A 26176-nucleotide genomic window follows, 5' to 3' on the forward strand; every position below is an offset into this window, starting at 1 on the left:
AGATTCTACTCAAATGAATGTCATGAAAATGACTGGTCCCATTCTCTATTCCTATAACTAGTTCTCTAGCTCTTAATATTGGGTCTAGTTTCCATTTGCTGAGGTTACACTTCATTACACAGAATTCCTTAAAAATAAAAACATCAAACATCAAAGCAGACTTGTTTTCTGACCTATTTTTGATGATCATTGAAGACAATGAGGTTTCTGTTCATCTCCTTCTCCTTGATGTTCTTTCTTTATGATTACCCCCATCTTTTGTAATTCATTACACCCCAAGGCAATTAATACATTTCGTGAAATGCACAGCTTTAAAAGAAATCTCCATGCAGAGTTACAGAAACTGAATGCCACATTTCTAAGCAAAGTATCCTTCCTTAGGGCACTGTGGATTAGCCTTTCCATGCTAACAGGCATGGATGGAGACAATTTCTTTAGCAGTCCCACAGTGTATTGAAAATTCCCTGACCACAATTGTTCTTTTTAAACGAGTCCTTTGGTGGCTGCCTAAGATAAGTTACATCTATGTTTCTCTGCCTCTAAACCCAGCTGTTGCTCATTTAGTCACTTAGCTGAGGATGCCAGCCTCTTCATGGAGATAGAAATTAAACATAGATCAATCTGAAATTTTCTGTAATTGTGAAGTTATATCCCACCTCCAAACAGGACATAGGAGAGCTCTGGCCTAAAGCCTTGGACTTTCAGGACTTCTGGGCCAGCTGTCATTTGCCTAAAATCTGTCATCAAACTGAACTGGGGTTCACTCACCTGGCAGAGTAAAACCACATGTCCACACGGAGGTTTGAAGTGAAAGAAAGGAAGGCATTTATTTGCAGGGCAAGGAGAATTGGGCAGCTAACACTTAAATCTTGACCTTCCCAATGGCATGCAAGTAAAAGTTTTTTAAAGGCAGGCTTAAATTCCAGCAGAAGCTATATGCAAAATCATAAATCAATACACAGAGGTCACACATTGGTTTGGCCAGGTCATAGGTAGATTCTAAGATTTTCTGTTTGCAATTGGTTAAGAAAGAAGGTTTGTTTAAAAATTTGGGGTCAGCAGAAAAGAATGTTAGCTCTGGCTGTTGGGTATGACTCCCTCCAGGTCCCTCAGGAAGAATTTGGGACAAAGAACAGTGGTCAGAGTTGTCTTTGGTTCCCCTTTATCTGACGTCTATGTGCCAGTGGATCCACTGGGCAGGAGTTCAGCTTTATGAGAAATAACTCAGGGATATGTGTTGAGATGTTATCTTTAGTTTTGTAAGCACTTGATGGGTTCATCTTGCCCACTGCCCAGATAGAGCCAATATATCAAGACAGAGAACTTGCAATAGAGAAAGAGTTTAAGACCTGTAGAGCTGGCTAAATGGAAGGCTGGAGTTGTATTATTACTCAAATCAGCCTATTCAAAAATTTGGAGGCTAGAGATATTAAATGATAGTTTGGCAGGCAGGAAGCTAGGGAATGGGTGCTGCTGAATGGTAGGGGATGTAATTACAGGGGTGTGGAAAATGGTCCTCCTGTGCTGAGTCTGCTTCTGGGTGGGGGCCAAAGAACCAGTTGAGTCTTGAGTCTCAGGTCTGGATGGAAACATCCAGACATCAGAGACCCAAAAGTCTGAAAACACATATCAAAAGGCCAATCTTAGGTTCTACAATAGTAATGATATTCACAAGAGTAACTGAGAAAGGTACAGATCTTGCGACCTCCAGAACAATGGCTGGTAATGGTTTAACTATGCCTACATCTTAGCAGAATTCAGGCCCCTCTCATAATCCTATACTTATGACCTTTTATTAGTTTTATAAAGGCCATTTTGTTTTAGGAAGGACTATTACCACTTAAACAATAAACTAAATTTCTTCCAAAGTTAGCTTGGCCCACTTCCAGGAATGACCAAGGGCAGTTTGGAGGTTAAAGGCAAGATGAAGTTGGTTAGGTCAGATCTCTTTCGCTGTTATAATCTTCTCACTGTTTTCATTTTTGCAAAGGCACTTTCATTTTCTATGCAGAACCAAACATCCCATGATTCTAACTTCCTTAGCTATTGTTTTAAGCTACTATTACTTTCTTGCTTATCAAGTTGCTTATTTAATTCTCAGGGCTAGCTAGGTGCCTGAAATTTCCCTTGAAGGAACTCATTTCCCTTATTTTCATGCTTGTGGGGAGGAGGAGTTCAGGCCCCTAGGAGGGGCCCCTGCTTCATCTCAAACCTAAGCCAACCATGAACAAAGAAACCCAGACTCTCCCCAGTCAACACTGTACCTCAGCACGCGTGTCAAAAATGTCATGGGGTTTGTTGAAGCAGTGAAAATTAAGGGTTTTCTTTCTTGTTTTATTTGACTGAGTTAATGCTTCCAAGAATTGGGTCATAATAAAATTTCTGTGATTTTTTCTTTAACCAAAGTTTTTATAAGTTGAGCCAAAGATATGTGGCATTGATGGCATTCTGTTAGCTTTATAATACATACTTAATGTAAGAGAAGATAAAAGGGATCGTTAACACCATTTCAATGCTCTTCAAAAGAGAAATAATGAAGAGGTGGTAAGGGAGGACTGGACAATGACCACCCAAAGGAGGATGCTAACATTTCAATTAAGCAGTTTAAATATAGCTCTATTGAAGTCAAACTCAGGTATTAACCGAGGAGCCTAAATATTTCCCGCTGTCTAACAGAACACAAGTAACTGAACCTTCCAAAATCTTAATTTTTTTCATCTGTAAAACACAGCTTACAATGCCGTCTCTCAACAAAGAGCTGTTGAGAAGGTTATTTGAAGTCATGTATGTGAAAGTGCTCTGTAAACTGAAGGGTTGCCACAATAGGAGTACAACACAGTCAAGAGGACAGAGCATAATGGGACTTTGTTCTCATTCTGCCTGTCTAACCGGCTGCAGAAAGCTATGCCTTTCTTTCCTTTCTCTTCTGTTTCTTGTCTCCCTCTAAATCCACCGGGTGTGTGTGTGTGTGTGTGTGTGTGTGTGTGTGTGTGTGTGTGTGTTTATGTGTTAAAGGAACTCAAACTATTTCACCCCAAAACATACTTCTTTGACATATTTTGAGATAGCTACTCAGAGAGCCAGCAAACAGAAGTAGCCTGGCTAAGCTGTCTTTTCTGGGGAAGATTTACATCTGCAGAAATATCTGCATTAACACAGCCGAGGCCTTCTTTTGTCTGGATCTAGGAAAGATTAACTGAGAGTCTGATATCTTAAAGGTCTAAAACAAACACGTACTGTCTATTCCCTTTGAGGGCTGCAACCTGAAAGATTCCATCTACATAACAAGACCACCTTTGCTAGCCAAGCCTCCTCTTCTCTCCCTTCCATAACCTGTCCTGCTACTATAACCTGATTTAGCACCTTAACCTGTTTTTGGCCATCTTCTGAGCTCCCCTTTTTTCTGCAACTTCAAAATGCTATATGAGGTTCTGAACACTACTGCGGGTGGGGGAAAGCACTCTGTGGCTCTCCCTCATGTGAATGTTAACAAATTTCTTTCTCCAAATAACCTCTTTTGTGAGTTGGTGCGTGCGTGCATGTGTGCGTGTGCATATGTGGTGTGTATGTATTGCACTGCTCAACCACATCTAGTTCATAAGCTTGCTGCCCCACACTATCTTTCTTGGTGGTATTCAGCTTTGACTTCTCCTGAGTTAGGCTGCCTTTGCCTGTGCACCTACCATCAGTGAATTCCTTTGCTTGTCTTCTTGGACCCCGCTCTCCTTTCCTCTTCTAGTATAGGCTGATCCTCTGCCATCTCCTTTGCTAACAACTCTTAATTACCCTAAACTCTTAATATTGGATTATATTAGCCCCAGTTCTTAAACATCTGCCTTCCTCTAGCCCCATACCTTTCTGGGTGATCTCTTTATCTAAGGTGCTTTCAAATACCTTCCATATGCCAATTACTCTAGCTTCATCGTGTCCCCTAAACACTAGACTGTAGACGTGGCTATTCAACTTGTACTGGTTTTCTAGAGCTGCTGTAGCAAAATACCGCACACTGGGTGGCTTAAACAACAGAAATTTATTCTCTTAAAGTTCTGAAGGCTGGAAGTTTGAGATCAAGATGCCAGCAGGGTTGGTTTCTCCTTTGGCCCCTCTCCTTGGCTTGCCTTCTCCTTGTGTCTTCACATGGTCTTCCCTCTCTGTGTGCCTGAGTCCTAATCTCCTCTTCTTATAAAGACACTAGTCATATTGGATTAGGGGCCACCCATATGACCTCATTTTAACTTAACCACCTCTTATAAGATTCCATCTCCAAATACACTCACATTCTGCAGTACTGGGGCATTAGGACTTTAGTATATCAATTTGAGGAGTACACAATTCAGCCCATCACACAAGTAGACACTCGATTCCTCTGCTGGAATGAATAATGGTCATCTTAAACTTAACTAGCCAAAACTGATCACATCCCACTCCACCCCCTTCCCCACCTCCAAAAACTTGCTTTTCTCTCAGTGTCCCCATCTTCATTCAGTCTCTGCTCAATGTCTCCTCCTTTCTAATACAGACATTGAATAGAGACTATCAGCTACTCTCCAGCCCCACATTATGTTATATATTGATATGTTTATTGTCTGTCTCCCACTAGAATGCATGCAGGGCAGGGATTCTGTTGTGTTCATTGCCTCATCTCTAGCACTTGGAATCATTAACTAATATGTAATAGTTGCTTAATAACTAGTTCTGAATGAATAAATATAATGAACACAACAACTTTATTCAATAGGTATATTAATTCTCCATTTAACATGTGAGGAAATAAAATTCAGGGAAAATAAGTAACTTTCTCTAGGATATAGAGCTCCTAAGGAATGAAGCTATGATTAAACCCAGGTAATCTGAATCCAGGCTAATAAGCAATAACATTCCAGTGTGGAAAATGCTATTTCCGCAAGAGCATGGGGTATATTAGAGCCCTTAGGAAAGGAATCTGACCTAGGAGTTAAAATGGGAGACCACCAGGTAAAGAAGTAAGGTAGAAGAAAGTCCCAGGCTGAGGCAACCTCACACATGCAGGTGAGGTGAGATGCTAAAGCAGTTTGGTGCTCAGTAAATAGTCAAATGAATGAATGAGTATGCCATTACCATATTGTATAAACCTAGAGAAATCAGAGCACATTATCCCAGGCTGATAATGAAGCTGTCAGAATTAACGACTTCAAGCCAAATATATTACGGTACCAGTGTCGGTCAACAAGGTCACAACTACAATTAAGATCTAGTTCTAACTTCATTAGAGCCATAGAGAAATGGTAAAGTTAGCAGGAACTTGCAGTATGTTTCAGACCTATAAGACTCTATTAGGAATTGATAACTCACTAATGGAGGCAATCAAAACCCAAATCCTTTACAATTCACAGCAGAAAAGCAACAGATACAGAACTGCATATATAAAGAGAAAAATGATATCCTAAAACCAATGAAACCTGGGTTATTTAAACTTGAATAATTTTTACTTCACCAAAAGAGCCCATTTTAGTTTTCACTATGTTGATTTGACAATGAAAACCCATTTGTGATATTAAGTAAAATAATTAGTAGAATTTTGAAAGTTAGTCAAGATTTGAATGGCCAGAAAAGTGAGAAGTTAACTCCTGGGGTGTTCCCCTCTCCAATACGATGTTATCAAGGGTTAGGATTCTCATTTAGGACTGCCAGTTGCACGCAGAGTTGAAGTTACTTAGCATATACATCCTATCACCAGCCTATGCTGAAGTGCTGTAAAGTTGATCATAAGCATTGTAACCCATAGGAGCGGGAGAGGCTACCGTGTTTTGTCCAATTCCAGATATGTACTTTGAGAAAAGAAAGCATGTTACTACCTGGACCAAACGATACTATTAATAATCAAATCCAGCCTAGGGAAAATTATTTATTCAAAAACATGCTATTGTAAGACAATCACTGGACTCCCTGACATCTTTCACATTTATCAATTTGATTCATCTACAATATTCTTTAGCTCCACCTATAGTCCCAGGAAGAATTAAAAATACAGTCATGAAAAATGTTTGTCAAATTCCACGTAAAACCCTGTGAAAATATTGACTGGAATGAGACTGAAGTTTCAGATTAACTGGCAAGGGACTGTTATCTCTAGGATATTGAATCCAACATTTATGATGGTGGTTTGTGTTTCTATATATTTAGTTCTAGTTACATATCCTGGAGCAGTTTCTCAGTCTCCGCACTATTGACATTTGATGCCAGATAATCCTATGTTCTCAGTGCATCGCAGGATGTTTAGCAGCATCCCTGATCTCTATCTACCTGATACCAATAGGACGTCCTACCCATATGTGACAAGCAAAAATGTCTCTGGACATTATAAAATGTCCCCTGATGGCAAAAATGATTTTCTGTTGAGAACCACTGCTCTAAAGAAACTCTTGCACATATTATCAAGGAGCCATGAACAAAATTATTTATTGCAGCATTGTTTGTAATGCAAGATATTAGAAACAACTTTATCATTCATTACTAAGAGTATGAATCAATAAACCTTGGCTTATTTGTATAACAAAACTATGCAGCAGCAGAAAGTAAAATTGAATAAACTAGATCTATCTCCTATCTATAAATGTGAATAAATCTTTAAAAACATAATGTCAAATTAAAAAAGCAAATTGCGTAAGACTAGTATCATGTGGTACCAGTAATCTATATTTTAAGTACTTCAACCAATATCCTAATTACTCTCAAATAATACTATTTTCTTCTTAAGAGACAGAGTCCAACTCTGTTGTTCAGGCTGGACTCAAACTTCTAGGCAACTCTCCCATCTCAGCCCCCCAAACAATACTTTAAATATAGTTAAGATAGTTAAAGAGACAAAAAAAATAAACCATGGTGGGGGCCTTTATCTTTAGATTTTTCAATGATATTTCTTTATAAACAAAAGTGATATGGAAAATTTAAGGCAAAAAGTAATGTATTTTATGTCTTGATGGTAGATTAATGCATATCTGTTACATTATTATCTGTACATTTCTGCACACTTGAAGTATTTTATAATAAAAAATACAAAATATAATTAAATTTTTGAATAGATCCATGAGCAATCTTTTGAATGATCAATTGAAATTGGAAAGCGTGATGGCTAACTTTAGGTGTCAGCTTGACTGGACTAAGGGATGCCTAGAGAGCTGGTAAAGCACTAATCCTGGGTGTGTCTGTGAGGGTGTTTCTGAAGGAAATGGGGGTAATGGGTATGTGAGTTGGTGGACTGAGTGGAGAAGATCTGTCCTCAATGTAGGCAGGCACCATCTATCTAATTGCCTAGGGGGTCCAGATAGCAAAAAAAGAAAAAAAGAAAAGAAAAAGTAAAGGAAAGGTGAATTCACTCTCTCTTATGAAGCTGGGACATCCTTCTTCTCCAGCATTTAGACATCAGAACTCCAAGTTCTCTGGCCTTTGGACTCCAGGACTTGCACCAGCACATCTTCCTTCTTCCCACACCTGTGGGTTCTCAGGTTTTCAGCCTTAGACTGAGAGTTACACAATAACTTCCCTGGTTCTGAGGTCCTCAGACTTGGACTAAGCCACATTACCAACTTCTCTTGTTTTCCAGCTTACAGATGGCCTACAGTGAACTCTTCAGCCTTCATACTCATGTGAGCCTATTCCCCTAATAAATCCCCTCTTATGTATAAATATTTTTTTCTATTGGTTCTTGCATGATAGATGCACCTGTCAGCAACAACTTAAACATACTCTGAGAATAACCCTACAGGCTAAGAAGAATGCATGTTCGGAGTTCTGAGCTAAGGAATTCGTAAGTGACCAACCTGGAGATTCACTCCTAATAGGGAGGACATCTGAACCGCTGGCCCATTCCTTGGCACACAGGTCATACAAGAGACTGAGGCCGTTTGTTTTTCAGTTAAATGAAGGTTGCTAGATGGCGGTTGCTAGGTGAAGGTTGCTAAGTAAAAATGCTATGTAAACTTCATGCTTTTTACAAAGGGTGGCAGTTTCTCTGTCCAGCCCACCACTCTTAGACTGCCCTGTATATAAGTCCTCAACAAACCCTATGTCTCATTCACTGGCTCCTGGTCTGTTCTTCAGTCTCTCAGACATAGTGCCATCCCTATTGGAGTCAATAGGGGTCTGGCACATCAGACTCCTCTGTCTCTGAAGAATCCTGACAAATACAGAAAGCTTGTACTTTCTCCAGAGTAATTTGTTTTCAAATGCTTCCTTAGACCTTTTAAACAGTTTCTGAATTCCCCTCTACACTCATTTGTAAATGAGAGCTAAGTATTTATTTCAAATCAATATTATTCATCAGTCAATAATGCAAGTGCTGCAAAATTTGCTCATAGACTAGATGCTGGATCTGCCAAAGAAGCCTTTAAATTGTCCAAACAGAAAACACTCTTAATTGACCTTAGTGACATTAAAAGATTCAAACTTTGACAGAGTATTTAATGTTTAAATCATGCCAAGTAGTATGCTGCATACTTAGTTTGGAAGGCTTAGATTGGCAGTGAAGATCGTCTCTATCTCTGGGATTAAAAGAACTGGATACTTTGGCTGACCTATAAAGGGCTCTGTTATTACTTTTTACAAATGCTATAGTTTTACAAATGCCCTTCCTTCTCCAACTACGACAAACATAATGAGCTCACAGGTATAATTAGAACTTGGCCCTTGTAGTCAATACTTGTAAATTTATGTTGCCACAGTATCCATTTTGAGTACAGGGTTAACTATCTCATACCAGAAACAGGGCTTAGCCACCTTTGGCAGTTTCCAGTTCTCCCTCTCCTCCCATGTGGTTGATCTAGATACCTGTCCTATACCTAAGCCTCCCTATGGGACATATATATAAACTACCAGCGTCACTCTACGGACCCCACCCCAGAAGGGCTGTGTAGATGTGCTGCACTGAACACTCCTGAGGCCCAGCATGGACTCGCAGGACCTGTATCTGCTTGCTCTCTACCCACCAATTAGAGCTCCCCATTTGAAACCTGCTTGGGTAACACTAAGACTCCAATAAAGACTCCAATAACACCTGGACTCCAAAAAAGACTTCTGGTCCATCTCTCTCTCTGGCTCCTGTAGGGGCTGAGGGAAAACTTTACCTTCTACCTCTGAAGGTTCACTTAAAAAAAAAAAAATCAACTCACAAAAGACAGATTAATAGGAGAGAAGGCATACAAATGTATAAACATGCACAGGGAGTACCACAGTGATTCCCCCAAAACTAAATGGGATTCACAGGCTTATTTACCAGAGGTTACAGAAAGAATGGGGGCTCAGAACACGGCCCAAAACAGGTTAGGGTGGTAAATCAGATTATATGGCAAGACAGATTATGGGAGGGAGAGAAGAGGAAGCCTGGCTAGCAAAGGTGGTCTTGTTATACAGATGAAGCCTCACAGGTAGCAGCTCTCAGAGAGAATAGATAGTAAATGTTTCTTTCAGAGCTTCAAGGTGCCAAGACTCTCAGCAAATCTTTCACAGACCCAGACAAGAGAGGGCCTCAGAGAAAGTCTGACTGTATCACTGCAGACTCTTTACTGATGCAAATCTCCCCACAAAAGACTGCTTTGCAAGGCTATTAGTGTTTGCAGACCCTCTGCACAGCCATCTCAAAATATGTCAAAGAAGTATATTTTAGGGTGAAATAGTTTTGTTTCCTTCACTCCTTCCACCGCTGGTTGAGCCTGGTGCCCCCACAACCTTCCCATTGGCCCTTGCTGATACCCTCTTCTATCTAGGACCCGGAAGTAATACACTGCTTTATTATTTCATATGTTTTGTTGATCATATTTCATATGTTGTGTCCTCTGTGTCTCACTGGACTGACACACCTGAACCTAACTTCTTTTCTGGTCAGGGATCTCCTAGGGAGTGGCTCTCATGGTCGGAATAAACTGGACACAGGTCAGGCAAGAGCCACAGGGTGTCTGCCAGTGTAAACAAGTACCATGTAAGAGGAACACCTGGTCATGTAGCCAAAACTTAGACACCAGGCTGCCTGCCAGCAAAGAAGCATCTTGTGAAAGGCACACTGTAACATTCACCAAAAAAACACAAAATTCCCTGGATTCCCAGCAGGGCAGGGCTAGAGTTTGTGGCCACTCTCAGGAGAGAAATCTTAAGACTAAATTAGGAAGGAAACAAAACAAAAGAGCCTGATATGGTTTGGTTGTGTCCCCACCTAAATCTCATCGTGAATTGTAGCTCCCATAATTCCCATGTGCTGTGGGAGGGTCCCCAGATGAAGGGAGATAATTGAATCATGGGGGTGGTTTCCCCCATACTGTTCTCATGGTACTGAATAAGTGTCATGAGACCTGATGGGTTTATAAGGGGGAACCTCTTTCACTTGGCTCTCATTTTTCTCTTGCCTGCCGCCATGTAAGATGTGCCTTCCGCCTTCAGCCATGATTGTGAGGCCTCCCCAGCCACATGGAACTATGAGTCCATCAGACCTCTTTTTCTTTATAAATCACCCAGTCTCAGGTGTGTCTTTATTGGCAGTTTGAAAATGGACTAATATACAGCCCTTTACCCAAACAGGTCTCCATCCTTTCATAGGATCTATTTATTATTTTTCACTTTTATCGGATAATTTTCTAAAGAAAATGCTTTAAAAGGAAGAAATATATTGTATCACACTGAGATTGGCAATTCTTGCAAAGTCTGTAGCTATGTCTAACTCAAAGGTCAATTGAGATGGAAGTACCAACTTATTTAACTTATTTTTCAATTTCTACTCTTTTAAAGGGCCATGTGACTTAAAGGGATTCTTTTGATATAGCAAGAAAATGGAAGGTCGAAATGATGAGAGTATATGATAATCATCATAATTATGATAAAAGCACCATCAATGTATTCTCCAGGAAGATATTTTATATAACCTCAAGAGCTTGGTACAAGAAATACAAAAAGAAAAAATGTTCTCATGCTGCTGGTATTCAGGCGTTTGAAGCCTATCATCTGTCACTGATACAAAATAGCACGTTAGCAGAATCAAATTCAGAAGTAGATAACAATTTCTTGCTTTAATAATAAAAGTGGAATATATGTATCAAATTCTAGCAACAAGAATATGTTAGTTTCTCATTAATAGGCGCTTTCATTTGTAACGTGGTATTTTCTTCAAGATGTCCAAATTGTTTTCCAACTTGAGTTGTTTATTTACCTGTGTTTGAATTAATCTTCTGTACTTAACATTCAGAGAATACAATGTACAATGTTCAGAGATTTATGATTCATAATATAAAAGAGACATTTTCACCATTTGTGTTTAAGCAATTATGACAAAATCACCAGAGAGTAATTTCTTCAAGGCCAGAGACCCTATTAAATGGTTACTAATGTGTAGAGATCACCTGAGACACTTGAAGGCCTTAGACTTGACCTAAAATTGCTAACTCTGGAGAGGGCCCAGCAGAGTGTCTCTGACTGAGGAAACTCCACATACATTGTACTGTACTGAAAACAGGGGGATTAAACAGAGTTTTGCTGATTGAATGTTGAGACCTCCAGCCATTTTCCCTGGATTGGTTCCCAAAATGCTGACATTTAGGCTAATATTCTCTAGGCATATAATTGAAACTTCATTTCTAAAAAGTCTAAACTGCCCAAGGGAAGAGACCTAAAGATACAGACATTGAAAACTCAATGTGGGGGGAAAAAAGGCCCAGTCAGGTCACTCCCAGTAAAGCTCATCGTGGACAAGACCCAGTCCAGACATAGAATCTCCAATTACTTCTTAATGCCCAGTTCTTGAATGTGAGCAATCAGTTAGTCATCAGACAAATGAGGAATGTCTCCAATAACGAAAATCACAGGCCAGATAAATAAATCAACTTGGAGGAAACAAATAATACACAGGGATGTTCTAAGAATGCACATGTTGGCTATAGCATGGTAAAGTCAGTGTGGTCACAGAGAAAACAAGAATGAGGTTTGGAAGGAAGAATTTTATTTTACTCACAAGTCCCAGAGAAGGGGTCAATGCACGCACAAAAAGAAAGCACCTGCCAGTCAGGAGGCAGAGAGCAGAAACAAGGAGAACATCTAGGCCAGAGACTGTACTGGGGTTTCTGCAGGAAAGGCAGGGCAGAGTTAACAGCCTAGGGTTGGTTATTTTGAATAATTCTGGTGCGCTTTGGGTTCTAGAGATGGTCTTTACTTGTCTGGTACCCGGCCCTTAGATGATTTAAGGCAGGGGAAATATTGGTTTCGTGTGTGAGAGTTCAATAAGAAGGTAGCTGAGAGGTACAGAGTCTGGATTTGTAGATTTTTGTCTTAGTCCATTTGTGCTGCTATAACAGAACGTCCCAGACTGGGTAACTTATAAATAACAGAAATTTATTTCTCACTGTTCTGGAGACTGGGAAGTCCAAGATCAAGGCACCAGCATCTGGTGAGGCTTTCTTGCTGTGTCCTCACATAGTGGGAGGCAGAAGGGCAAAAAGTAGGATGAACCCCCTCATGACCCTTTATAAAAGCACCTGATCCTATTCATGAGGGAGGAGCCTTCATAGTCTAATCACCTCTTAATGGACCACCACTTAATACCATCACATTGGCAACAAATGAATTTTAGAGGGGACACGCTCATATTGCAGCATTCTATCACTGCCTGCCCCCCAAATTTATGTCTTTCTCATATACAAAATACACAGATTCTATCACAATGGCCCCCAAAAAGTATTAACTCATTCCAGCATCAACTTTAAAATCTAAGTACAAAATCTCATTTAAATCAGATATGGGTGAGACTCAAGGCATAATATGTCCTAAGGCAAATTTTCTCCCAGCTATGAGCCTGTGAAATCAAAAAAGTTATGCGCTTCCAAAATACAATAGTGGGACAGACATTTCCATTCCAAAAGGGAGAAATGGAAAAGAGGAAAGGAGAAACAGGTTCTAAGTAAGTCCCAAACCCAACAGGGCAAATAAAATTAAATATTCACGCTTGAGAAAAACCTTGTTTAACTTCCTGTCCTGCCTTCCGGACATGCTGGGGTAGAGATGAGCCCCCAAGGCCTCAGGAAGCCTCATCCCCATGGCTTAGCTGGGTGCAGTCCATGCTTCAGGGTTTATGTATTGAAATCTCATGCCTGAGGCTTTCTTAGGCTGGTGCTGCATGCTGGTGGCTCTACAGGTTGGGAGTCTACGGGGCAGCCTTACTCCTACGGCTCCACTAGGAATTGCCGTCATAGAGGCTCTCTGCAGTGGCCCTGCTTCCGTGGCAGGTCTCTGCCTGGGCCCTGTGGCTGTCTGAGACATCCTTTGAAACCTAGCTGGAGGTAGCCATGTCTCCACAGCTCTTGTACTCTCCTCTTGCACGCTGCACACCATAGCTGCACACTCAAGACTGCACCTGAGACCACCCCTCCAAACCTATAGAGCCATCAGCATGCAGCACCAGTCTCAAAAAGCCACAGCATGAGATTTTGTTAGCACCATGTGGATGCCCCAAGACTCAGTGCTTGCACCCTCTGGAGTGGTGGCCAAAGCCACACCTGGGCCCACTGGAGCCACAGTGGGGATGGTCAAGTAGTACTGCACTAGAATAGGACAAATAGAGACATGTGGTGGCCCCAGGCAGGGAACCCTGAGGCCCCACAGGCACCTCGGGCCCTTCCCCCATGCATTATTCCGTTTTCACGCTGCTGACAAAGACATACCTGAGACCAGGCAATTTACAAAAGAAAGAGGTTTAATGGAGAACTCAAGTTCTATGTGACTGGAGAAGCCTCATGATCATGGCAGAAGGCAAGGAGGAGCAAGTCACATCTTTACCTGGATGGCAGCAGGCAAAGAGAGCTTGTGCAGGAAAACTCCGCCTTATAATAACCATCAGATCTTGTGAGACTTACTCACTAACGAGAACAGCATGGGAAAGACCTGCCCCCATGATTCAATTACCTCCCACCAGGTTCCCTGCCACAACACGTGGGAATTCAAGATGAGATTTGGGTGGGACACAGCCAAACCATATCCCCCTAAAACTGTTCTTCCCCCAAGTACCTAGTATCCTAGGCCTGTGATCGATGTGGTAGCCCTAAAGATCTCCAAATTGTCTTTGGAGTCATTCTTCCATGTCTTGATAAATAGCACCTAGCTTCCTTCTATCCATACTAATCTCCTTATCAAATAGTCATTTGGCCACACCCTTGATCTTCTCTCCTAAACACTTAATTCTTTACATGGCCTGGCTGAGAATTTTCCTAATCTTTACATTCTGCTTCCCTTTTAATGATGAATTTCATTTTTAAATTGTTTCTCTCTTCTTACATTTTACTACAAGCAGTTGAGAGAGGCCGTGTAGCAACCTGACCATTTTGCTGCTTACAGATTTCTTCCACCAAATATGTTCATTCATGGCTCTTAAGTTCTGTCTTCTATAAAGTCCTAGGACACAAGACACAATTCAGCCAAGTTCTCAGCCACTTTGTAACAAGGATGGCCTTTCCCCAAGTTTCCAATAAGACAGTTCACATTTCCATCTAAGCCCTCATCAGAATGATCTTCACTGTCCATATTTCTACCAACATTCTGACCACCACAACTTGGACAATCACTAAGACAACTGGGGCTTTCCCTACAGCCTTCCTCCTCTTCTGAGCCCTCACTAGAATTTTCCTTACTATTCCATTTATAGCAATACATGCTTTTTCCAGCATTCACTTCAAAACTGTTCCAGCCTCTAGCCATTACCCAGTTCCAAAACTGCTTTTGCATTTTTAGTTATTTTAGTTATTTGTTACAGCAATGACCCACTCCTCTGGTACCAATTTCTCTCTTAATACATGTGTGCTGCTATAACAGAATAACACAGACAAGTAATTTATAAAGAACGGAAATTTAATTCCCATAGTTCAGGGGCCTGGGAAGTCCAAGATTAAGGCACCAGCATCTGGTGAGGTCTTTCTTGCTGTGTCATCCCATGGCAGAAGGTGAAGGGCAAAAAGGGATGAACTCCTTTAGTCAAGCCCTTTCATCTGGGAACTTAATACCATTCACAAGAAAGAGCCCTCATTGCCTAATCACCTTATAAAGGCCCACTTTTTAATACTAATGCATGGGCAACATCTAAATTTTAGAAGGGACATAATTAAACCATAATAGTTTGTAAATAAAACATGTCCTCCCAGCTGAGCCCTTTGCTATCTCTAATAATTGGGTATCCCTGGAACAGTTTCTCCCTAGGTCTTTAAGGCCCCCAAATGCCAGAGCATCAAGACTACAGAAAAGAAAAAGATATTGATAATATAATTGACCCTGTGATGAACACATGTCAAATAGACAAATACAGAATGTAAACACACACACACATACACACACACGGGGGGAGAAAGAGAGAGAGAGAGAGAGAATAACACCTCTAGGGAGAAAAATGCTAGCATGAATATTACCAGAGATAAGAAGATTCTGTGTACATGAAATACATAATTGAGGCAATATAAGGGATTATGCTTGTTGATGTTTTCTGATGTTTTTGAAAGCAGTTTCTGTATTTAGAAAATAAATGCAGAAATTTACTTACTTTGGTTTAAATGCCTAGTTTCCAGTTATTAATTGTGCTTCAAACTCTAATTTTTTCTTAAGCTTTTAAAGTCAACTTACTAATCTTATTTAATGGTTACATCTGACACATTTATAATGTTATACATTCAATTTTAAGAGGCTCTAAATAACATTTGTTTCTATTTACAAACTCAGTAATTAAACACACAACTTTTCAAACACTGAGCTTCATCTTAGTTTTATTTTTTCCATGAATTTAAATAATTCTTAGATAATCTACCTGTTAGATTATCTATTGATATGTAACAGGTGACTCCTAAGCTTCAAGTAATCATTATGCCCATAAATTCTTTCAGCCAGGAACTGGGAAAGGTATAGTGGGGATGACTTTTCTCTACTCCACAATCTCTGGGGGTATCAGCTAGAAAGGACTGAAGGCTAGGAGTGACTCGTCTACTGAGAGCAGAAAGCACTGGCAACATCTTTACTCACATATTTGGCAGTTGATACCAACTGTTATCTGGGACATCAGCTGGAACTATAAACCCAAACACTTACACAAGGCCTCAGTATGGCAGCCTGGGCTTCCTCACAGCATGGCAGCCTCCAACATCTCACTCTCCTGGTGGCTCACAGATCCAAAGGCAAATGTCTGGAGAGAACCAAGGAAAAGCTGAATGGCCTTTTCTAACCTAGCCTTAGAGGTCACATAGCATCAACAGGGCTGTTTTTCCTTGGTTGACTAGGGAAACATTTTAAAACTTCCATAGCATTATATCTATAAATGGAGTGTAACTAAATTTGTCTTAAAGGTACCAATAATGTACATAAACTTAGTAATTTTTTAAAAATCCTTTCCAAATTAATAACTTATGTATTTTATTGGAAATGCAAGATTGAGACTCAGATGTCTAACTATATAAGGTAACAAATACACATGGATTTCTTCTTAACCTAAGAACAGAGTATGGTTTTGTTCTCTTACTCAAACCATTCTTTATTTAATTCTAAATCTTCCGGGTAAAATATGCATACCATCTGTTTATATAATACACAAAATTTACATAAAACAGAGATGTTGGAGCCTCCAATATCTAGAGGGATGTAATACTGAGTCCCTTTTAGAGTTCTTGTGTCACAGCCCACAAAACTGAAAGAATTATTATTTTTTCAGCTTACCTAGACCACTACATTCAAGTTATTCTCATTACTGATTAATCTCACTCATATTGACTGCATGATTGGACATTTCACTTCTTTAACAGCAACACTAAAAGCCCAAACTTTACCCTATCCAATATAGTCATATACCAAAACTACACTTGTACCCCTTAAATCTATAAAAATAAAAATAAAATTTTAAAAAGACTTTGAAATAAAACACGTAAATATATTTTCTAATAATGAAGTTCTTTTTACATGACAGGAATTTAATTATATGTAGATGTATTTTATATCTAACAAGACCTGTGAACTTGACTAAGACTGTCCTCTTTCATATTCTTAGCACCATACAACACTTACAACTACTTAGAATGGTGTCTAATCAACATGGCTAGGTCTTATTTACTCTAATAATTTATAGGGTACTTTTACTAATAATTCATAAAATAAAAGAGCTCTTAGATATTCAACATGTGATAGAAAAATGAAACAACTGAATAGAAACCTAGGAGGATAAAGTTGAGGAAATCTACCAGAAAGCAAATGAGCAAGATAAAAAGAAGTGCAATTCAGGGACAAAACATTAGAAAATTAAAGAGCCTGTCAAGAGGTTCAACATTCTAATAATCAATGTTCAAAAAAGAGAAAATGGAAGGTTAAAATCACCAATAAAATCATTTAAGAAAACTCCTAGAACTAAAGTCCAGGAGCTTACAGTTTCAAAGGGTCCAAATGAAATGCCCAGAACAATAGGCAAAAAAATTGGCAGATACAAAGGCACATTAACACATTTTCAGAAAAGTGGAAAATATGTCTTAAGAATGATAAACACTAAGAAAAATTCCTATAAACTTCCTGAGAGAAAAGTCAGGCTCTAAAATATGAAAAATCCAAATAGAAAGAGATATCTATCCCAATAGTACCACCAGAAACTAGAAGACAATGAAGCAATGCTTTCCAAAGTCCGAGGAAAAATGTTTCCAACCTGGAATTCTCTGTCTAATGAAACTGTCAATCTGCTAGGAGGTAGAATAAAGAAATTTTTAAAATATGCAAGATTTCAAAAACCGTATCATCTGTATTCTCTTTTTATGGAATTTACTAGAAGATATACTTTATTCATACGAGAAAGTAAATCAAATAGAAAATAATACGAGATCTAGGAAATGACAGGTAACATAAGAGAAAGGTAAAAGATGACAGGGAAGCAAGTCTTCAGGATCACAGATATGCAGTGGCCCTACAGAACAGCCCGTATAAATTGGTAGAGGCCAGAAGGCTCTTGGAGACATATCTTCAAGGGAAGGAAACTAATACAGTCCTGGATGGGTCTGGATGCATATGAATATTTACAGAAATGAGAGCACCTTGGGAATAAATTAGTTAGTGTTAACTACACTGTAAAAGTTAGAAACTAAAAAAGCACAAAAACGAGACATTTATCAACTCTAAGGAAACAAAGATAGAGAAGAAGGAAAATTAGACTACCTGGTCCAGCTGTGGGTAGATTTACAGAATAACAATCAAGTAAATGTTAAACATTGATCTAATCAAACCTGTTACTACTTATTATAACTTGTAACCCCTTCACCTCCTCCCCTCTCTAACAGAAAGGACAAAGTTTGATCACTAAAAGCAACTTCAGACCATAATAAAGCTGGAGACAGGCTGAGTGCTGTAACTATAATCCCAGCCTGTAACCCTGGCACTTTGGGAGGCTGAGGTGGGCAGATCACCTGAAGTCAGGAGTTCGAGACCAGCCTGGTCAACATGGTAAAACCCCATCTCCACTAAAAATACAAAAATTAGCCAGGCGTGGTGGTGCGCACCTGTACTCCCAGCTACTTGGGAGGCTGAGGTAGAAGGAGTGCTTGAACCCAGGAGGTGGAGGTTGCAGTGAGCTGAGATCATACCACTGCATTCCACCCTGGGTGACAGAGTAAGACTCTGTCTCAAAAACAAACAAACAAGAAGCTGAAGACTGCACCAGTGGAATCTACATAACAAAGTGTACTAACTCACCTTTATCTCCCATGTATTCACTTTCCCACAGTTTACTGCCCCAAGACTCAAAGTCCTTTTCTTTTGTCTTGTCACTTCTCTGAAAATTTACTGTTCTTTGTTGAAGATGCTGTTTAAGCCTGAGTTCAAAGCCACTTTGAGAGTTGCTCATTCTCTGTGTATCTCCCACGCATACATGAGGTAAAACTTGTCAACAAACTTTTTTTGTTTTTCTCTTGTTGATCTGTCTCTTGTTACAGGGATCTGTCCCAACTAAGAACTATGAAGGATAGAGAGAAAGTTATTTTTTCCTCCCCTACAGGTGCAATTGAATGGATTCCCTTGAGCAACTCAGATTGTTAGCTCTTCCAGGGCTACTCCCAGACACTGAAAGCAGAGTCTTTGTTTCTAGTCTTTGTTTTGTGACTAGTGGTATTAGTAACAGATTTCTTATTCAGATATCTGATTGTTCCATTCAGAGTAAATATATGCTGTCTCAAATAATCATCATGTATTTTAGCTATCAGTTACATTCTGATGACTGGAACATCAAAAAGAATAAAATATATATATTGTTGTTCTCCAGGAACTTATGGTCAGAGCTGTAGGAACGAAGAGGAAAGTTCCTTTCGGTTTTCTGAAGGTTTGCTGAAAAATCAACTCACAAAAGGCAGACTAAATGGAGAAAAGACATATAAATTTATTTGACATGTATACACAGGAGGCTTGCAGAATGAAGACCCAAAGATACAACAGAAATTGTCCATTTTTATGCTTAGGTTCAACACAGTGTGAACAGCCATGCAGAAATATGATCGGACATAAAGGATATGATCTAATACTAAGACTGAGTGGGGAAACCCAGCAAGGCCTGTCTGTCTAGATTCTTCTTGACTCTCCGAGCATATATTTCTTCTTTCTTGGTATGGGCCAGGAGCCTCTCCGGAATGGCGGTCTTGTAACCTACAGTCAAACAACGTAGGCCAGATAATTTCTTCATGGCAAGTTTTCACACAGAAAGGCTAAGGGAAAGTTAGATCATATTTTTAGGTCTTAGGGTTGGCTTTGGGGAAAAGAGGTTCTAGTTTTTATGACCCGCCTTGGGGAAGAGGGATTCTAGCTTCCATGGGTAGCCTTGGCAGAGAATGGGCCTGAGACAGGAGGGAGGGAGAAGGTCAGAGAAGAACTTCTGCTTCTGCGGTTGTTTACAAGGCCTTCATTTGGGGGTATTTTTTTCTGGGCCCCCAACACAATGAAGGCACAGGGTGAAAACATGAATAAATAAATGACAATGCTTGACAATGAATGAAGCCAAATGACTAAGTGAAGTCACCACTGACACTACATAAGTTTGAAGAGGGGTGAGGTAAGTGGGCCAGGGCAGGGTCATAGAAGGATTCGTAGATGAGCTGGCATTTGGCTAAAATTTCCAAGAGGGAGAGGAGTTCAGTAGATAACAAGCAGAGGAGCAGGCACTCCAGGTGGGGATAAAAGAGTGAGCAGAACCTGGAGGTCTAAAAATTCAGTAGGTATTCAGGACAGAGTGAGCGAAAAATTTCATTGAAAAAGACACTAGATAGAATTGGAAAAATGGTTACAATGTGTTGAGGCTCAGAAAACAATACCCCAGATTGAAGTCCTCAGCAGCAGCCTCAGAAGAAAAAGATTTTCTCTGACCTTCTACCACCCTCCTGTTTCTCTGGCCCATTCTCCCCCAAGGCTAGCCATGGAAACTAGGATCCCTCTTCCCCAATGCGGGTCATAAAAACCAGAACCCCTTTTCCCCAGAGCCAGCCTTAAGACCTAAAAACACTATCTAACAGTTCCCTCAGCCTTTCTGTGTAAACACTGACCATAAAGAAATCATCTGGCCTACCTTGTTTTACTGTAGGTCATAAGACCCCCATTCCAGAGAGGCTCCTGGCCCATACCAAGAAAGAAGAAATATATGCTTGGAGTGGCCAAGAAGAATCTAGACAGACAGGCCTCGCTGGGTTTCCCCACTCAGTTTTAGCATTAGATCATACCTGTTTTGTCCAATCATATTTCTACATGGCTGTCCATACTTTGCTGAACCTAAGCATAAAATCAGAAAATTTCCCCTGTATCTTTTGGTCTTCATTCTGATGGTTCTCATGAACACAGGTTAAACAAACTTGTGTGCCTTATTATTGTTTGTTTATTTTTTATTTTTTGAGATGGAGTCTCACTCTGCCACCCAGGTTGGAGTGTAGTGGCGCTATCTGGGCTCACTGCAACCTCTACCTCCCATGTTCAAGTGATTCTCCTGCCTCAGCCTCCTGAGTAGCTGAGATTACAGGCATGCACCACTACACTCAGCTAATTTTTTGTGTTTTTAGTAGAGACAGGTTTTGCATGTTGGCCAGGCTGGTCTCAAATTCCTGACCTCAAGTGATCCGCCAGCCTCAGCCTCCCAAAGTGCTACGATTACAGGTGTGAGCCACTGCACCTGGCCTAATCTGCTTTTTGAGAGCTGATTTTTCAGTGAACCCTCAGAGTCTAGGGTCCCTTGGCCCTACAAGTGCTTCAGGGTCTAGAACTCTCATTTGCATAAAGTAGACACTCAAATATTTTCTAATGGAAGGACGGGAGCGCCAGGTTTGAGCAGGAAAGAGATTTGATCAGTGTGAGTTTTAGGAAGACCTAAAACTGGCCCTGCAGTGAGGAAAGAGTGGAGAGCAGGAAGCAGCTGCTTAGTTTCCTAGGCCTAAGAATATAGTGTTATCCGACCTAACTGGGATCCACTTACCCAGTGCAGCAAAGTCAAACAGGGGTTGCAGTGAGAGAAAGTAAGGCATTTTTTTGCAGGACACCAAGCAAGGAGAATTGGGTAGCTAATGCTTAAGACTCAAACTCCCAGATGGCTTACAGATAGCGGTTTTTAAAGGCAGAAGGCAGAGGTTACAAGCAGTCGTAAGTCAATACATGGAGGCCATACATTGCTTTGACCTAAAAAGGCTTACTTAATAACTCAAAGTGGGGGCCCATAGGTTATAGGTAGATTTGAAGATTTTCTGATTTGAAATTGGTTAAGAAGGTGAAGCTTTGTCTAAAAATTCAAGATCAGCAGAAAAGGATGTTAGCTCTGGCTCTGGGGTTGTAACTTCCTCCAGGGCCCTCAGGAAGAAATTGAGGACAAAGAATGGCAGTCAGAGTCCAGTCCTCAGACCGCTGAGGGGTCTACCTGCCAGTGGATCCAGATGGTGGAGGTGTACGTTTCTGAAAACAACTCAGGGACTTATGTTAACATATTCTCTTTGGTTTCTACAGGAAACCAAACATTCTGGTGGCTTTCTTGGCTATTGTTTTAAGCTACTATTAACTTCTTGTTTATTAAGTTGCTAATTTACTTCTCAAGGCTACCTCTGTGCCTGGAGTTTCCCTTGAAGAAACTCAAGATTTTCATTTACTTCCACGCTTGAGGGAGCTTGCAAGTCCCTAAGAGGGGGTCCCTGCTCCATCCAATAGTATCTGAAATAAGAACGTGGCAGTGTGACACAAATAGAAAGAAAGAGATGAGTCCATTCTAAGAAATGAATTAATAGTATTTGGCTAAATAAAATAGGAATTTTTTAAAAGATGCTTATTGAAATTAAATGTCAAGGTTAAGAAATGAGGTTCTCAATCCCAGATGTTTTGTCTCTCCTATCTCCCTCCCTTCCCACAGACTGTTGATAAAGAAGGAATGAATTTAGACAAATAAAGAAAATACTGCACTTTGTTACTTGAGGGTGTTGGTGAGGAGTTTTGAGCTCTGCCTGCACAGAGATGCAGTTCCATTAATGCATTTTAAGAGACAAAAGGCATCCTGCAGGGCATCTCTGAAAATTCTTTCCCCTCCTGATTTCCAAGTGAAGGAATTTATATGCCGATAGTTTCCCTTGAGCATTCTTTCTGGTAATGAAAATCCACAGTCAGTATTCACATTCAAAGCAGACTTTCCCCAAGGCCACACACATCCAGACTGGCAGCCTGAGTGCTGCTGCCCTCTCCCTTCCTCCCTCCCCCAAGATGCTTTCTCTAAACAAATTACAACTGCAGGAAGGAGGAGATCAGTACTTGGGCACCAGAGGTTCACAATATAAATACCACATACAGCTGACTGAGTCATTTTGCGTACATGCATCTGCCCCAAATTAAAAATACTTCTGAATGGAATACCACAAATGTCTTTGAAGTTCATTACTGTAGGGAGTTATGTGCTGAGGGGGCCTTTCCCTTGTTTATGTAGCATGTCAGGGTCTCAGGGAAAGGCTGAGGGAAGTGAAGTAACCACTCTGGTTTACATTATGGGACGCTTCACAGAGATGAAAAGATTCTGTGCATTAAGTCATACTGCCCATGTTATTACCACCAGGGCAGATATGGCAAAGAGTAAATCAAGTTAATCTGCTGGGGCCTTGGGTTATGTATGTGGGGATTATTACAGGAGATAATTTCATGCTCCTGGGAAAGTGCAAGTTTGCAGAGGACTCAATGACCTCTTAGCCTATCCCCCAGTCTATGGTTTTCATAAGGTCTTTACCACATTTTATCCCTCATTCTCTCATTGTAAAGGTTTACTAATGTCTCTATGTTTATTTAATGAACAATTTTCTTACATATAGAACACTGGGAAGTTGTCATTGGGAGGATCTCAAAGAAAAAAGTACAACATAGTCTGGGAGAGAGTGACCGACTTATCTCATTTGCAAGGAAGCAAATAGGGACTTAAAGACGTTCAAAATCTAATTGTTTTAAATGTTATGCAGACCAAACAAAACTGTCTACGGGTGACACTGTTTCATGTGTCTAAAGGTATAGAAACTTCATAAACCAGAGCAGAAGAGCCGTGGTGGAGAAGTCATGAGAGAAACACAGGTGGAGCCAAAAGGATTTTGTACATGTTCCTATTCACAACTGCATTGCTTTATCTTCCTTCTGTGTGCCATGGGAGTTGAAGGGTACACATTTCAGATGACATTTGCTCTTATGGCACTCTGAATAGCATGCTTCTTCAGTCCATTCTCATCTGATAAGACTTTCCACAATAGTTCTTATGAAAAAATAAGTCTTTTAAATATATCTACGGCTCTTACTGAACTCCCTCAATGACCAATTTTATCTAAGAAAATAAAAAATTCTGTAATTCAGTAGAAAGTCTCCTTCATTTGAAAGCACAGCAGGAGAGTTCCTCAAAGCTCCTAGGTTTGTTTTTCCAGCCTATAAAGCTGCCTTAAATACAGTGTGTGCTTCCCTTAGGGTTTTGTGAAAGTTGGCAAAGATAGTCTTTTGGAAAGACTCTCCTTCTATCTTAAACATTTTCCCACCAAGCTACCTACATAGGCAGGTGAAAATTAATGAGTATCCTTGAGGTATTTGTGCGAAGCTCCAAGCAGAGCATAATTAAAAACCTTTGAGACCTCCTTTTTATCATAAAAATTCAACTCAGTTTTTCTCTCTATTCCCTAATATGGTTTTTTTTAATCGATGTGCTGAACTAGTAGGTTAGAAAACTGGCACAGACCTTTGCAGAAGCAAAGCATAATTTGGTGTGTGTGCTGGCAGAGGAGAGGTGTGGGAGGTGGTGACAGGAAGAAAGAAATAGATAAATAGGAAATCCAACCAGAAATGGCCACGGGGAGAACCAGGTAATATGCATGTAACTCACACTGAAAAGCTTAGGCTAAAGCCTGATTTATGGTATAATAGTGTTCCCAAAAAAGTTCCAAGCAGACCTAGTCTCATATCCTGACTCTTTTATTGACTCAATTGCACTTCATTTCCTCTATTAGGTTGAAGTGCCTTCTACTTGAGTTACATTAAGTCAAAATATAATTTTTATAAAGTTAAAGACACAATTCCTAAAAAGATATTTAGGGAGCACTTGTCGAAAATTTATTTACCTAATTAACAAAGAAACCACCGGGATGACAAAGCTCATACAAAGATAGGGGAAACTACTATATATGGCCAAAGAAAGTGCTGAAATAAGACTGCTAAGTAAAATGCTAAAATCACAGCCTTTGCTGTTATCTCACCTACAATTCAGAAATGTTTGTATATTTACCAAACAAAATCATTTGCAACTTTTCAATCTTTACCAAGGTAACATCTAACTTTACTGAGCCTGAGTCCTCATCAATTGTAAGGCAGGCAATGTTAGATCGCCTACCAGTGCCTCACACACTAGTGTGCATAAGAATAACCTGGAGGACTTGATAAGAAAGGGTGTTAGATCTAATCCACAGTAGTACATCTAGGGTGAGGCCCAAGAATTGGCATTTCTAACAAGTGCTAGATGATGCCTGTGCTGCAGGTCCAGGGACCAACTTTGAGAACCACTACTCTAGTTTGATGTTAAAAAGGCTTGCAGTAATATTTCTGCCTTATTTTCAAGTGTCACATATAGCAGAATAAATTGTTAAAGACTTTTAAATAGGCCAACAAGATTATTAGATATCCCTGATAGAAAACTAGGCATTGTCTAATTTCAGATTTTTCTCACTCATTGGGGTTTTCATCTTTCATTGTTTTTGAGCTATTTAGAGCTCTGTAATTTGTAAATAACTAGTAGCAATGCAAATGATTGTCTATAGACATGCAAATTAATTTTGTCAAGGTGAAAGGATAATTGATTTCTCTCTCCTACCCTCCATTCTCACCCCTCTGTAAAACACCACTTGTACATTTATTTGTTAATTCATTTCCTGCATCTTTTATATATGTATGTATGCAAATACATACATGGTAACATATATACACAAATATATTTCTCTGAATTTTCCTTTGAACTGTTTGTCACAACTTACTGTTTCCCTTAATTAATTAAACAAAATCTTTGGTGTATATTTATTTTATATTACTATGAGTCATGATAAATCTTGTTTAAAAACTTATCTTTCAAAGGCTGCTTCTTTTTAAAAATAATTCCCAAGTTTGGAATTTCACTTTTTGTTAATTCTGTTTTCATTGCAAATAAGTGAATGTCTTCTTCCAGTAGAGTTAGCTTGTGGTTTTCGTATTTCCTAACACTTAACAATCACTTTTAAGATTTAGTCTACTGGGCCACTGACCAAACTGAGATCCTATGGATTCCAGCTGCCTATTTGCTTTAACGAAAACACAGCTGCTCTTACTTTTTAATCCCTCTTTACTGTCGTCATTTATCTAAGTCAGTGAATTCATATTTTCTCCTTTCAATTGTATTATTTAGGAGAATAGTTTAGTCATTTCTATTATTCAGGGTGTTAACCTTCACCATTAATTAACAACAGCAAACCCATAAAACATTTGCTACCTGTTTCAAAGCATGGAAACTCTTTGTTAGACATCTGGAGTGTCAGGAGGAGGCAAGCTCGTGCGCCAACTTGGAATCCTTTGAATTTCTAGGGTCAGCAGGAAATCCTAGCTGGCTGGTGGGGTCACAGACAGATATTTTAAACTCTAAGTTCATGACCCTGGATGCTACCCAGCTTCTGATCTGAATTACTTCCTT

At 39.8% G+C, this 26176-nt stretch overlaps 1 long non-coding RNA gene across 1 annotated transcript in view; it reads right to left on the bottom strand.

Moving 5' to 3' along the window:
• LOC110740867 overlaps window positions 1-13835 on the bottom strand; it is a 50145-nt gene extending 36310 nt beyond the window's left edge. Inside the window, exon 1 of the long non-coding RNA XR_002516087.2 lies at window positions 7800-13835. This is a non-coding gene — a long non-coding RNA (uncharacterized LOC110740867). The remainder of the gene's footprint in view (window positions 1-7799) is intronic.
• Between the last annotated feature and the right edge of the window lie 12341 nt (window positions 13836-26176).

Source organism: Papio anubis, chromosome 10, assembly GCF_008728515.1.
Source record: "Papio anubis isolate 15944 chromosome 10, Panubis1.0, whole genome shotgun sequence".
Lineage (NCBI taxonomy): Eukaryota > Metazoa > Chordata > Mammalia > Primates > Cercopithecidae > Papio > Papio anubis.